Raw genomic sequence first — 12,159 nt, 5'->3', positions numbered from 1 at the left:
TTCAGTTCTAAAGTTTACGCGGCTCTGCCTCACAGTACGGCTTTGCTTGGGGGGAAGTGGTCCTAATCATTCTCTGTTGTAGTCGTACTTGTGGTTATAGATCATTATTGCACCCCACCTTGTGATCGGACAGTAAAAGGAGAAAAAAGCTGATCAGCTCATTTTCTACCACCCTGCACTACAACACACCTGACTGGTTTCTTGTGCTGCTTTTCCCTCCACCTCTCTGAGCTCTGCTGTACAGTAAACTGCAAAAGACTGATACCAGGTCAAATTCAGGAACTTACACTACTTGCATTCAAAAAATAAATACATTTCTTGATGTGTTAATTACAGAGCTGCAATTTGTGCATTTTATGTTCAGCTTTAAAATGGTTGTAAACTTGCATACCCAGTGAAGTGACTGGTCTTTAGCAGGGGTGGACTGACAACTCATGGGGCCCCCAGGCAATAGATTATGGGGCCACACAGTATACACACATACAGTATACACACACACAGACACACAATATACACACACAGTATACACACACACAGAATACACATACACACACTGAAAAGGTACTGGAGAGGTGGGGCAGCTATAATCTTGGGATTTTTTAAAAAAACACAGATTTTTACATACTGTCCCTGGTTTTATTGAGGCTGGCAACCCTGATGGGGCCCCTTAGTGGCATGGGGCCCTCGGGCAGTGCCCGAGTGCCCGAATGGTCAGTCCTCCCCTGGTCTTTAGTGACACACAGAGATTAAATCAATCCTACATATGCTGTACTTGTTTATTTGCAGCCATCTGTCCTGTACAGCCATTCAAAGTGTAGAATTTACACAGGATCTCTCAGCTCTAAAAAGCAGGGGGTGGGGAGCTGAAGTTACACTCTGCAGAGCTCAGTGAGAGCTGATTGGAGGGAAGGGACACACCCCGCTTCACACAGGAACGGAGCTGAGGCTGTCAATTACAGGCAGTGTGCTGGAGATCCCTCCTCTGTCACCTTTTTTCGATTAGTGTCAGGAAAACTTGTCAGAAGTTACTCATGCTGAGAGCAGAGGAACAAAGCAGCAGATATAAATGACTTATGCCCGATACACACGATTCGATGATCGTCCGTTTTTTTTTTTTGCATGCTAATCTCACGTCGAATCTGATGAGTTTACTAAAGTCACGAAAATTCCCGTACGACAGCATAAAAATTCGGAAGTGATGTCATGTGTTGTAATGCATTTGTATTGCATTTTCCAATGATAGGTGTACTGACTGAAAGAAAATCGTACGATCTGGCATCCTACGAAAAAAATTTCCGTGCATGTCCGATAGAATAATATTGGATGAACTGTCCTTGATCGGCTCTCGAAAGCTCTGTACTAACGTTCCGATTACGATTTTCGGATCGTGTTTACGGGGCTTTAGTGCTCTGGATTGAGACAAATACACACTACAGAGGAATTTGCTTTGTTTAGATTTCATGTCTGAGGTTTACAACCACTTTAAGCTTGATGACATGTCAATTAATTTGGAGCCTACTAAATCCCTTCACATGTGACAAGTTTAACCACTATACCAGGGGTCTTCAAACTTTCTAAACAAGGGGCCAGTTTACTGTCCTTCAAACTTTAGTGGAGCTGGACTGTGGCCAGCAGGAGTAGAAAATGTCCTGGTGTCAGTGGGAGCAAACAATGTCCCCTCTTTGGTATTAGAGGGAGGAATAGTGCCCCATCATTGGTGTCAGTGGGAGGAATAGTGCCCCATCATTGGTGTCAGTGGGAGGAATAGTACCCCATCATTGGTGTCAGTGGGAGAAATGGTTCCCCATCATTGGTGTCAGTGGGAGGAATAGTACCCCGTTGTCGGTGTCAGGAACCATGCCCCAAGGGCCAGATAAGTGAAAGGCCGCAGTTTGAAGACCACTGCACTATATAATCAGACAAGCTGCCACATTTCCCGAGATGTTGTAACCAGCAGCTGAAGTTACATGCAAATCTTGACTATTGCTGTAATACATGCACTTTTCCCAGTAACCTATTTCCTGAGCCTACATATAGGCCCATTAATGGGAATGTCTGCCATTGGAGGTTGTCACATTGATGAACCCATTTGTAGGATCAGGAGATCACACTGAACAACCAATAGGGAGTCTCAAGAGAGGGAAGGACGCATCCCAAAATGATCAGCAGATCCACAAATATACACTTTAATTTGCAATGATTTCCTCTTACTTCCTGTTTTGGTTCTGGGAAAGGATGTAAATGGTAAATCTCCCCAATGGGACAAAGATGGCAAAAAAAAAAAACCTGACAGGGCTTATAACCCTCCATTACTATTACTATCCAAAATGAAAAAAAAAAGTTTTGTCCGGAGTTCTACTTTAACCACTTGCCGCCGCCCACCGTCAAATGACGGCGGGCGGTTCTCGTTTTGGGACGGCGTCCCAGAACGGCAGCTCTCCCACACCCGCGCGACCCTGATCTCTGTAAAGAGCCGCGGCTCTTTAACCATGTAATCAGCTGTGCCCAATCACAGCCAGTCACATGTAAACACGGAGATGGCAGTAATTGGCGCTCCTCGCCCCACACTGACAGAGTGTGAGGAGAGGAGAGCCGATCAGTGGCATCTCCTCACAGGGGACATTTAGGTATGTAATCAGGGCACTGATCATCAGTGCCTGATTACAATAAAGCCCCCACAGTGCCAGCAATAAGTGCCCACCAGTGCCAGCAATGAGTGCCCACCAGTGCCAGCAATGAGTGCCCATCAGTGCCAGCAATAAGTGCCCATTAGTGATGCTAGTCAGTGCTGGCTATCACTGCTGCCCAGCAATGCCCATCACTGCTGCCCATCAATGCCCATCAGTGCCGCCTATAAGTGCCCACCAGTGCCACCCATCAGCGCCACCTATCGGTGCTCAGTGCCACATATCAGTGCCCATAATTGTGACATATTCATGCCTCCTCATCAGTGCCACTTAATCAGTGCTCATAAGTGCTGCCTCATCAGTGCCCATAAGTGCAACCTAATCAGTGCCCATAAATGCCACATATCAGTGCCACCTATCAGTGCCCATAAGTGCGGCATATTTGTGCCTCCTCATAAGTGCCGCCTCATCAGTGCCCATCACTGAAGGAGAAAATGTACTTATTTACAAAATTTACTGACAGAAACTAAGAAAAACTTTTTTTTTATTTCTAATTTTTTTTTTTTTTTTTTTAGGAAAAAAATACAAAACCCAGAAATGATTAAATACCACCAAAAGAAAGCTCTATTTGTGTGAAGGAATTTGGAGATTTGAGAGTAATAGTTTCTTTCTGTTTTGAGTTAAGAATGCATACTTGAATCGTTTTTTTTTTTTTTTAAACCAGAATATACTGTAATGTCCTTTTGACTTTCCACGTCCATATAGATTTTTTTTTTCAGTACAGCCACACACAAAGCAACCCACTCAAAACAGGGATTAATGATCCCATTTGTTAAATTGCTTTTTTTTTTTAACTCAATCTTAACAGAATTACCAAAAAGTGATTAAAATCCTTAGGTCCGTTTCTAGAAGATGAGATCTAAATATCCAAACCATGAGATTATCAATCACAATGAAAGATGTGTGGACGTCTTTTAAAGGGACAATTGTGGAGGAAAGAAGAAAAGCATGCCTTTTGAGGAAAGGGGTAAAGAGGGATTCTGGCCCAAAAGATTTTGGCACTTTTTAGATGACTGACAGCTAACAGTGATATCCTGTATTATAAACTTTAGATGGGGAAATCTACATTGAACTGTGGTTATTCAGCCATAGTGGCAGTAATTAACATTTAGTACCTACTTTGCCCTATAACATTAATGGGTAATCGATGTAAAGAATTAAATACTGCATATATTCTAAAAGGATTCATCTAATCCCACACCCAGGACATAACTGACACATTGATTTCCTTTAGTGCCTCACTTTGCCAAACTGGAAACAATATACTGGAAACCTTTGAGCTAATTAACAAGCAAAAAATTAATTACCAATCCGAGTACTCCCGAGTTTGCGTGTTAAATGTCTGCATTCAGTTGAGTGCCAGATAAAATTAAAATCTGTCACAGTCCAGTCTTCTGTCACAATACAGATCTGTGGCTGTTACTGCCGAAAAAAAGGGCTAGAGTGATGTCAAAATCATCAGCATTCTTATGCCCCGTACACACGGTCGGACTTTGTTCAGACATTCCGACAACAAAATCCTAGGATTTTTTCCGACGGATGTTGGCTCAAACTTGTCTTGCATACACACGGTCACACAAAGTTGTCGGAAAATCCGATCGTTCTAAACGCGTTGACGTAAAACACGTACGTCGGGACTATAAACGGGGCAGTGGCCAATAGCTTTCATCTCTTTATTTATTCTGAGCATGCGTGGCACTTTGTCCGTCAGATTTGTGTACACGCGATCGGAATTTCCGACAACGGATTTTGTTGTCGGAAAATTTTATATCCTGCTCTCAAACTTTGTGTGTCGGAAAATCCGATGGAAAATGTCCGATGGAGCCTACACACGGTCGGAATTTCTGACAACAAGGTCCTATCAAACATTTTCCGTCGGAAAATCCTATCGTGTGTACGGGGCATTAGAGTGGGTGTTATTGGAGTCATGAGATAAAATTCAGAATTGTTTTCTTTAGCCACTTCAGCCCCGGAAGTTTTGGCTGCTCAATGACCAGGCCATTTTTTGTGATACGGCACTGCGTCGATTTAACTGACAATTGCGCGGTCGTTCAATATTGTAGCCTAAAAAAAATTGACATCCTTTTTCCCCTACAAATAGAGCTTTGTCATGATGGTATTTGATCACCTCTGCAGTTTTTATTTTTTGCGCTATAAACAAAAGAAGACCGACAGTTTTGAAAAAAATCACAATATCTTTTACTTTTTGCTATAATAAATATCCCAAATTAAAAAAAAAAAATTTCCTCAGTTTAGGCCGATATGTATTCTTCTACATATTTTTGGTGAAAAAAAAAAAAATCGCAATAAAGGCCCGTACACACGTTCGGACTTTTTGACAACAAACATGCAAACTAGCTGTTTTGGAGCAACAAATTGACCGTGTGTACGCTCCATCGGACAAACTTTTTCTGTTTCCATCGGACTTTTGTTGGCTGTGCGAATGCACAAACTTTCCGGCAACAAAAGTCCGATGGAGCAAAGTCCGATCGTGTGTACACAAAACCATCGGACTTTTGTTCAAACTACAGTACGCAGCCGCAAGAATCTGGTTCTCGGCGACAGGGTACTGTACATCTCGCGCTGGCTGCAATAGGAAAAACACATTTTCCTACTGCGGCAGGCGCGAGATGGAATTCCCCTCTGGAGGAATACCAGGCCCTTCGGTCTGGTATGGATTTCAAGGGGAACCCCCTACGGGCCCCCAAAATCCTTACCAGACCCTTATCCGAGCACGCAGCCCGGCCGGTCAGGAAAGGGGGTGGGGACGAGCGAGCGCGCCCCCCCCCCCCCGAACCGTACCAGGCCTCATGCCCTCAACATGGGGGGTGGGTGCTTTGGGAGAGGGGGGCGCCCTGCCCCTCCCATCCCAAAGCACCTTGTCCCTATGTTGATGAGGACAAGGGCATCTTCCCCACAACCCTGGCCCTCGGTTGTCAGGGTCTGCGGGCGAGGGGCTTATCGGAATCCGGGAGCCCCCTTTAATAAGGGGGCCCCCAGATTCCGGCCCCCTGCCCTATGTGAATGAGTATGGGGTACATCGTACCCCTACCCAGTCACCTAGGGAAAAAATTTGGATCCCCGCACCAGTGTGAACCTGGCTCGCAAGGTGTCAATCTCGCCGATAAAAGCGGCGAGATTGACACAATATCAGACAACAATACAGAAGTTGACCAAAGGGTGGTGGTAAAGAGCTGAAAAACTACGTGATTTGGTGAAAGTTGGCTGAAAAAGTTCTGCCGTGTGTATGCAATACAAACTTATGGCGAACGCCCTTTGTACAAAAATCCTAGGGTAAGTTTGTACAAAGTCCTATCGTGTGTATGAGGCTTTAGTGTGTATTGATTGGTTTGCACAAAGGTTATAGCGTCTACGAAATAGGGGATAGATTTATGGCAATTTTATTATTATTTTTTTTTTTTTACTAGTAATGGCGGTGATCAGCGCTTTTTTTATCGGGACTGCGATATTGCGGCGGACACTGTGAAACATTTTTGGGACCATTGACAATTATACAGCTATCAGTACTATAAAAATGATTACTGATTACTTTATAAATGTCACTGGCAGGGAAGGGGTTAACACTATAAGGTGCGGTCAAAGGGTTGTGTTCCCTAGTGTGTGTTCTAACTGTAGGGAGGATGGGACTGACTAGGAGGAGACAGAGATCGGTGTTCATAATTCGTACGAACACATGATCTGTCTCCTCTCCCCTGAAAGAACCGGGATCTGTGTGTCTACACACACAGATTCCGGTTCTCGCTTTGTCATGAGCGATCGTGGGTGCCCGGCGGTCATTGCACCCGCCGTGAACTCGCATCGGCTCAGGGGGTGATCTGCGGGCACACGTGCCCCCCCTAGTGGTCAAAAGGCGAAGCGATGTAAGTTAACGTCGTTTTGCCCAGGGGAGCCAACCTGCCGCAGTACAACTGCGGCGGCTGGTCGGGCAGGGGTTAAATATTACAGGACAATTACTGTTTTTTTACATTATTTATATTTTTTAGAAATGTTAATAGCTTCATGAGAGTTAGGGCCACACCTCTGCATATTCCTCTGCTGCATTTTTATGTTTTTTATATGTGGTACAAATAAAGATGAATTTATATAATGAATTGTTTATGTGTGAGGTTGGAGGAGCAGTAAAACCCCACAGTTAGGCTTTAGGCTAAGCTTTAGGCTAAGTTTTTACCACCACCATTACCCCTTTTAGCTGCCGAGGTAATGGACGGAGGTTTACACATGCAGCTGCAGCAATGTTATGTGACTTTTGCAGGAATTATGCTCTCTGCTGCTTTTGGCGAGCAAGGTGGCCAGCGAACATGATCCATTCAGGTGAATGGGGAGGCTCTGCAAGCATTCTGCAACCACATGGTTGTGGCATGCTAGTGCTGGGATTTAAGGGTTAAAGCAGAAAGTAGAAAGTGAGGAGGTTATACAACACCTCCTCATGGCTTGTCAAATGCACTCTGAAGAGTGATCCAAATACAGATTGCACTTCAGAGATTAAAGCTCATGTGAAAGAGTCCTAAAAAAAGTTATTTAAAGTGGTTGTAAACCCTTGTCCTACTTTGTACCTATAGGTAAGCCTAGAATAAGGCTTACCTATAGGTAGTGGAAATATCTCCTAAACGTGCGCCCTTTAGGAGATATTTCACTTGTAGTGCGCCAATGTCATCATTGGCGCATGCGCTGTGAAGAAACGGACCACCGTGCAGTTTCTTCCCCCAGCGTGTGCCGTGACTGACAGCTCCCACGCGGCTCTGGCCAGTCACAGACCTGGAGTCCGCGGCCCCGGAGGGCTGAGGGGCGAAGATGGATGCGGCCTGCACAGGGGACAGTGCAGGCTTCGTTTGCAGGTAAATGTCATATAATGGGCTCGTATGCGATGCATAGTAGCCCATTATGCTTTTAATTTGCAGGCCTTGTGGCGAGCAAAAGAGGAAGTAAAACCCATCGGGGTTGCATATTAGTTTTTGTATACTGTGATTCTGTACTTGCCAAATATGCTGCAGAAATCTCCCTCCACTGAGTCTGGCTGCATTCATTTTAAGTGTGGGCAGCTGAAGCTGCTGCCTGTTCACTTCCTGGATTAACACAGACACACAGAGGCACACCTCCAGCTCTGCATCCCTGCAGCTCTCATTGGCCCTCTTACGACTCATCCCCCCTCCCTTCCTGGCAAACTCTCACAAGAGTGAGAGCTGTGCATGATGTTCTAAGCCTAGGCTTTTTACCAGACAAAAAACAGGAAGTGGGCTGTATAAGGTATGTAATGGCAGAAAAAAAATGTTTTACTATCCAAAGTTAAAACAACAAGGGCAGAATATTTCATAGATGGAAAGTTGAAAAAAATACTGACTGTCCGCTTTAAATGTATGTAAACTCTAATGATAAGTTTCTCCTATTTACTACATTTTTGTCTGTAACAGATGAATTCCGGGTATGATATATTTTTACATAGTTACATTGGTCCATCTTGGCCCAATGTAATTATGTATATACTTTACCTGTTCAATTTACCCTGGAAGCTGGAAATCACTGACGTAAACACCACTACAACTCCAGTCATCCCCATTTGCTTCCAGGTTCCGTGCTGAGAGGCCAGCCTGATGAGAATACTTTGGGGTTGATTTACTAAAGGGAAATAAACTGTGCACTCTGCAAGTGCAGTTGCTCCAAAGCTTAGTAAGTGGGATAAAGCCTCACTTTGCAAAGAACACCCAACCAAGTGCAAGGAAATTTAAAAAAAAATGCATTTTTACTTGCACATGATTGGATGATGAAAGTCAGCAGATCTTCTGCTCATTTACTAAGCTCCGGAGAAACTACACATGAAAAGTGTACAGTCTATTTGCCTTTTAGTAAATCAACCCCTTTGTATTTTCTGAATGAATGCAAAGCAATCTCTGATTGGGTGAGGTGGAGAGTGTGACAACAGCCCCACCTGTTCACCTTGTCCAATCAGAAAATCCTTTGCTTTCATTCAGAAAATACAAACCATTCTCTGAATGACACTCATGCCAATTGGCCAACCTCCTGTACAATGCATCATGCCGGCCGCTCAGCACTGGACAAGTGGAGTAGTGGTATCTACTTCAGTGATTTCCAGGAAGATGACCAGGTATGGTATATACTGTACATAGTTACAGTGGTCCAAGCTGGTCTAATATAACTATTGTAATGTTGGGGGTTGTTTAGCTTTAGCGTGGAGCTCACCAGTGAGTAAAGACCATGCCAGTTGTGCAGTTAAAGGGCTTGTTGGCCCATTTCTATTGCAGAGAAAGAAAAGAAAATATCCAACAAAACACAGTTGCCCACACAGTTCAGCCTCTTTAGCAGCACCACTGCTCAGGCTTTGTGCCTTGATCCTCCTGACCGTGTAACAGTGTCCCCAGTTTCATGTACAAATGCCTCTCCCTTTGGCAGCCTTCCCGCTGCTTGGGCCCTCTGTCAGACATGCACGCTTGTGGCTGCTCCCTTACACCTACATCGCAGGTGTCAAACAGGTGGCCCTCCAGCTGTTGTGGAACTACAATTCCCATGAAGCTTTGCAAGGCTGACAGTTACAAGCATGACTCCCACAGGCAGAGGCATGATGGGACTACTTGTTCCACAACAGCTGGAGGGCCACCAGTATGACACCCCTGACCTACATGGACTCGTCGGGAGGGTGGACCACAGAACCTTGGTCCTTACTCTACAACAAGCCCAGAACCCACCCGCACAATCAGTGTCCTGGCTATTCCTAAAACCAAGGTTCCTGGATTGGAGATTTCCTCCCACTCAGATCACTTTGAAATCTCCGGGTTTCAGATCCCAAACAGAGTTGTACCAATCATTGAGGAAACTGAAAAAACTGTTTCCTCCAAATTAGACAAGCACCCTGGAGCTCCTCAATAGTGATGGGCTCAGGCATGTTCGGAATCGTAGTCCCAACCCACCTGAGCAATCCCGCCAGGAAGCCGACACTGCACACCGCCAATCATAGGCAGTGAGACGTTTCCCGGCCTGTGCAGCTGCGAACCGGGAAATGCCTCACTGTCTATGATTGGCGATGTGCAGTATCGGCTTCCTGGCGGGATTGCTCAGGTGGGTTGGGACTACGATCCCAAGCAAGCCTGAGCCCATCACCACTCCTCAACCTGTCTAATTGAGAATACTGGGGGAAGTACACCATGACAGGGAAACATACCGTCACACTATGTAAAAATATTATTTTTTTAAATTTACCATTGAAAGTTTTCAGTGCAAGTGCAAAAAATAATAGCTGTTCATCCAGCAGGAAATCTTGAGAGCTGATAAAATTCCAGAGGCAGAGAGCATAGGAAGTCATCAGTTAGCATTGTTCCCTGCTATCCTCTCTTCTCCATAATAGTGGGAGGTATTATGTAGCCCTAACACAGTGTTATGTAGTTCTAACACACTCCCTGTCCTTGGGTGATAACTCTGCTCAGTATGGTTGTCCCTTTAGGTCAGGAAACGTGGTAATGGCAGGATTACCAGGTAAAAATAAATAAAAGAAAAAAAAAACTAAAGAAACAAATACAACCACATCTAACAGTTAAACTGAAATACTAACAATTTTTGCTTTTAGGGTTAGATATGCTTTAACTCTAGCAGAGAAAGTAGTGGCACCCTCCTGTGCTGTCTGGAAGAGGTGTATAAGTTAGAAAAGTGGCTACACAGAAATACAAAACGTTTGTAGAGAATATATTTATGTTTTTGAAGTGCATATTTCGTTGTTTGTCTGAGTTCCTTTTAGAAGACCCAGTTCCCTGAGCACCACCTCAAAAATCTCATAAGCCTGTTTTTTTCTTTAAAATGCTACACACTAAGACCCGTTCATGCCATCGCACTTTATGGGAGTTTCAACGCAGGATGACAGTGTGTTAAAAGAGCTCAAGACTAGTAACAATTTTAATGTACAACCCAGTGGTGGAACTACCAGGGTCGCAGCAGTCTCACTTGCAACTGGGCCCTGGTGTTCTGCCACTGTGGGGGGCCCCCCTGACTTCTCTAGTTACACTCCAGTCGGAATAGGGACACTTACTGCACAGCACAGCGGACCGCCCACATAGTCTCTCCGACAGGTCTGTGCAGCTGCAGGCTGATGACGGGACATGCTGTCAGGGAAAAGAGAGTCAGCTGAGCCAGTACAGTGATGAGGGAGGAGCTGCAGGAGGTTACGATCGCTGTGTGAGGAGACCCCATCTCCTAACCGATGTCAGTGGAGACACGTGGAGCGGAGGGAGCCAAGAGAGACATGGAGCATTGCAGAGGGAATCAAGTGGACATTGAGAGCAAGTAAGTCTCACTGATCCAGGCACCAAGCATTGCTACCTAACCCAGTCCTCACCACCACCTCACAATAGCTCAGCGGGGAGATTGCGGTACTAACATCACATAGTTAGTACAGCAAGCTCCTCCCAAGCTCCTCATTTCTTTTTTTCGTTCAACCCGCCGGGTTGAACAAAAAAACAAAACAAGAAAGAAAACTGTACCCCCCCCAGTACAGATCTTCCTATGTACAGATTCCCCCATACCCAGTATAGATCCCTCTATCCACCAGTACAGCTTCCCCCTGTACAGCTCAATCCCTTCCATGAAATTCACTTGCTAGACCAGGCATTACAGAACGAGTCCACCCTTGACTATATCAAGTGACAGGAGGTAAGAAAGAGCTAAAGAGAGCCTCCTTCACTCGGCACTGCTGCCTGTCTTTGAGTTCTGACAGTCTGAAGCTTCAATTACAAAGCTAATGTCAGGACGAGCTGCTGCACCACAAATGCCCTGGGTGGGGTTTGGACCCCCTATATATCCCTTACCTACACCCCTGACTGATAAATGCAATGCCTTGAAAAAGTATTCATATCCCTTGAAATGTTCCACCTTTTGTCACGTTACAACCAAAAACGTAAATGTATTTTTTTTTCTTTTATTCTTTTTATTGAAAAGGGTATAAAACAGTGACAATAAACAATGCGCTCAACGTGAGCACATAGAACAATAAGGTACATTTACAGTGCATTGGTATTTTGCATAAGTATAATCATACAGCACTCTTCAAATCAATCCTGATATACATGTTTAATAACAATGAAACACAAAATTATTGATTACCGTTACTTCAAGCATTGGTTACAGTGAGATCGGAAGAACACCACGCATCCCACACCTTGTTATATTTAGCTGGGCAACCTCTGTGTTCAAAGCTAAGCTTCTCATAAGGCAATACCTGATTTACTAACCAAAGCCATGTACGTATATATGGAGGAGTGGACTGAATCCATTTAAGTGCCACAGCTTTGCAAGCCATGAATAGTGTTTCCATTAACATGGTCCTAGTATGACTCAGCCACAACTCTTCATCTAGGGCTCTCAATAAACACACCAATGGGGTACATGGAACAGGGATTGACAAAACTGCAGCAAATATCTCCGTCACCTGCTGCCAGTACCTCGCGATGACTGG

At 44.7% G+C, this 12,159-nt stretch overlaps 1 protein-coding gene across 10 annotated transcripts in view; it reads right to left on the bottom strand.

The window, feature by feature from the left end:
- Nucleotides 1–12,159, bottom strand: part of SHANK2 (SH3 and multiple ankyrin repeat domains 2) — a 951,897-nt gene that overhangs the window by 296,531 nt on the left and 643,207 nt on the right. The gene's annotated exons all lie outside the window — the stretch shown is intronic.

Source organism: Aquarana catesbeiana, linkage group LG11, assembly GCF_042186555.1.
Source record: "Aquarana catesbeiana isolate 2022-GZ linkage group LG11, ASM4218655v1, whole genome shotgun sequence".
Taxonomy (NCBI): domain Eukaryota; kingdom Metazoa; phylum Chordata; class Amphibia; order Anura; family Ranidae; genus Aquarana; species Aquarana catesbeiana.
Note: the sequence above shows the minus strand (reverse complement) of the source record. Positions and strands in the feature narration are given on the sequence as shown.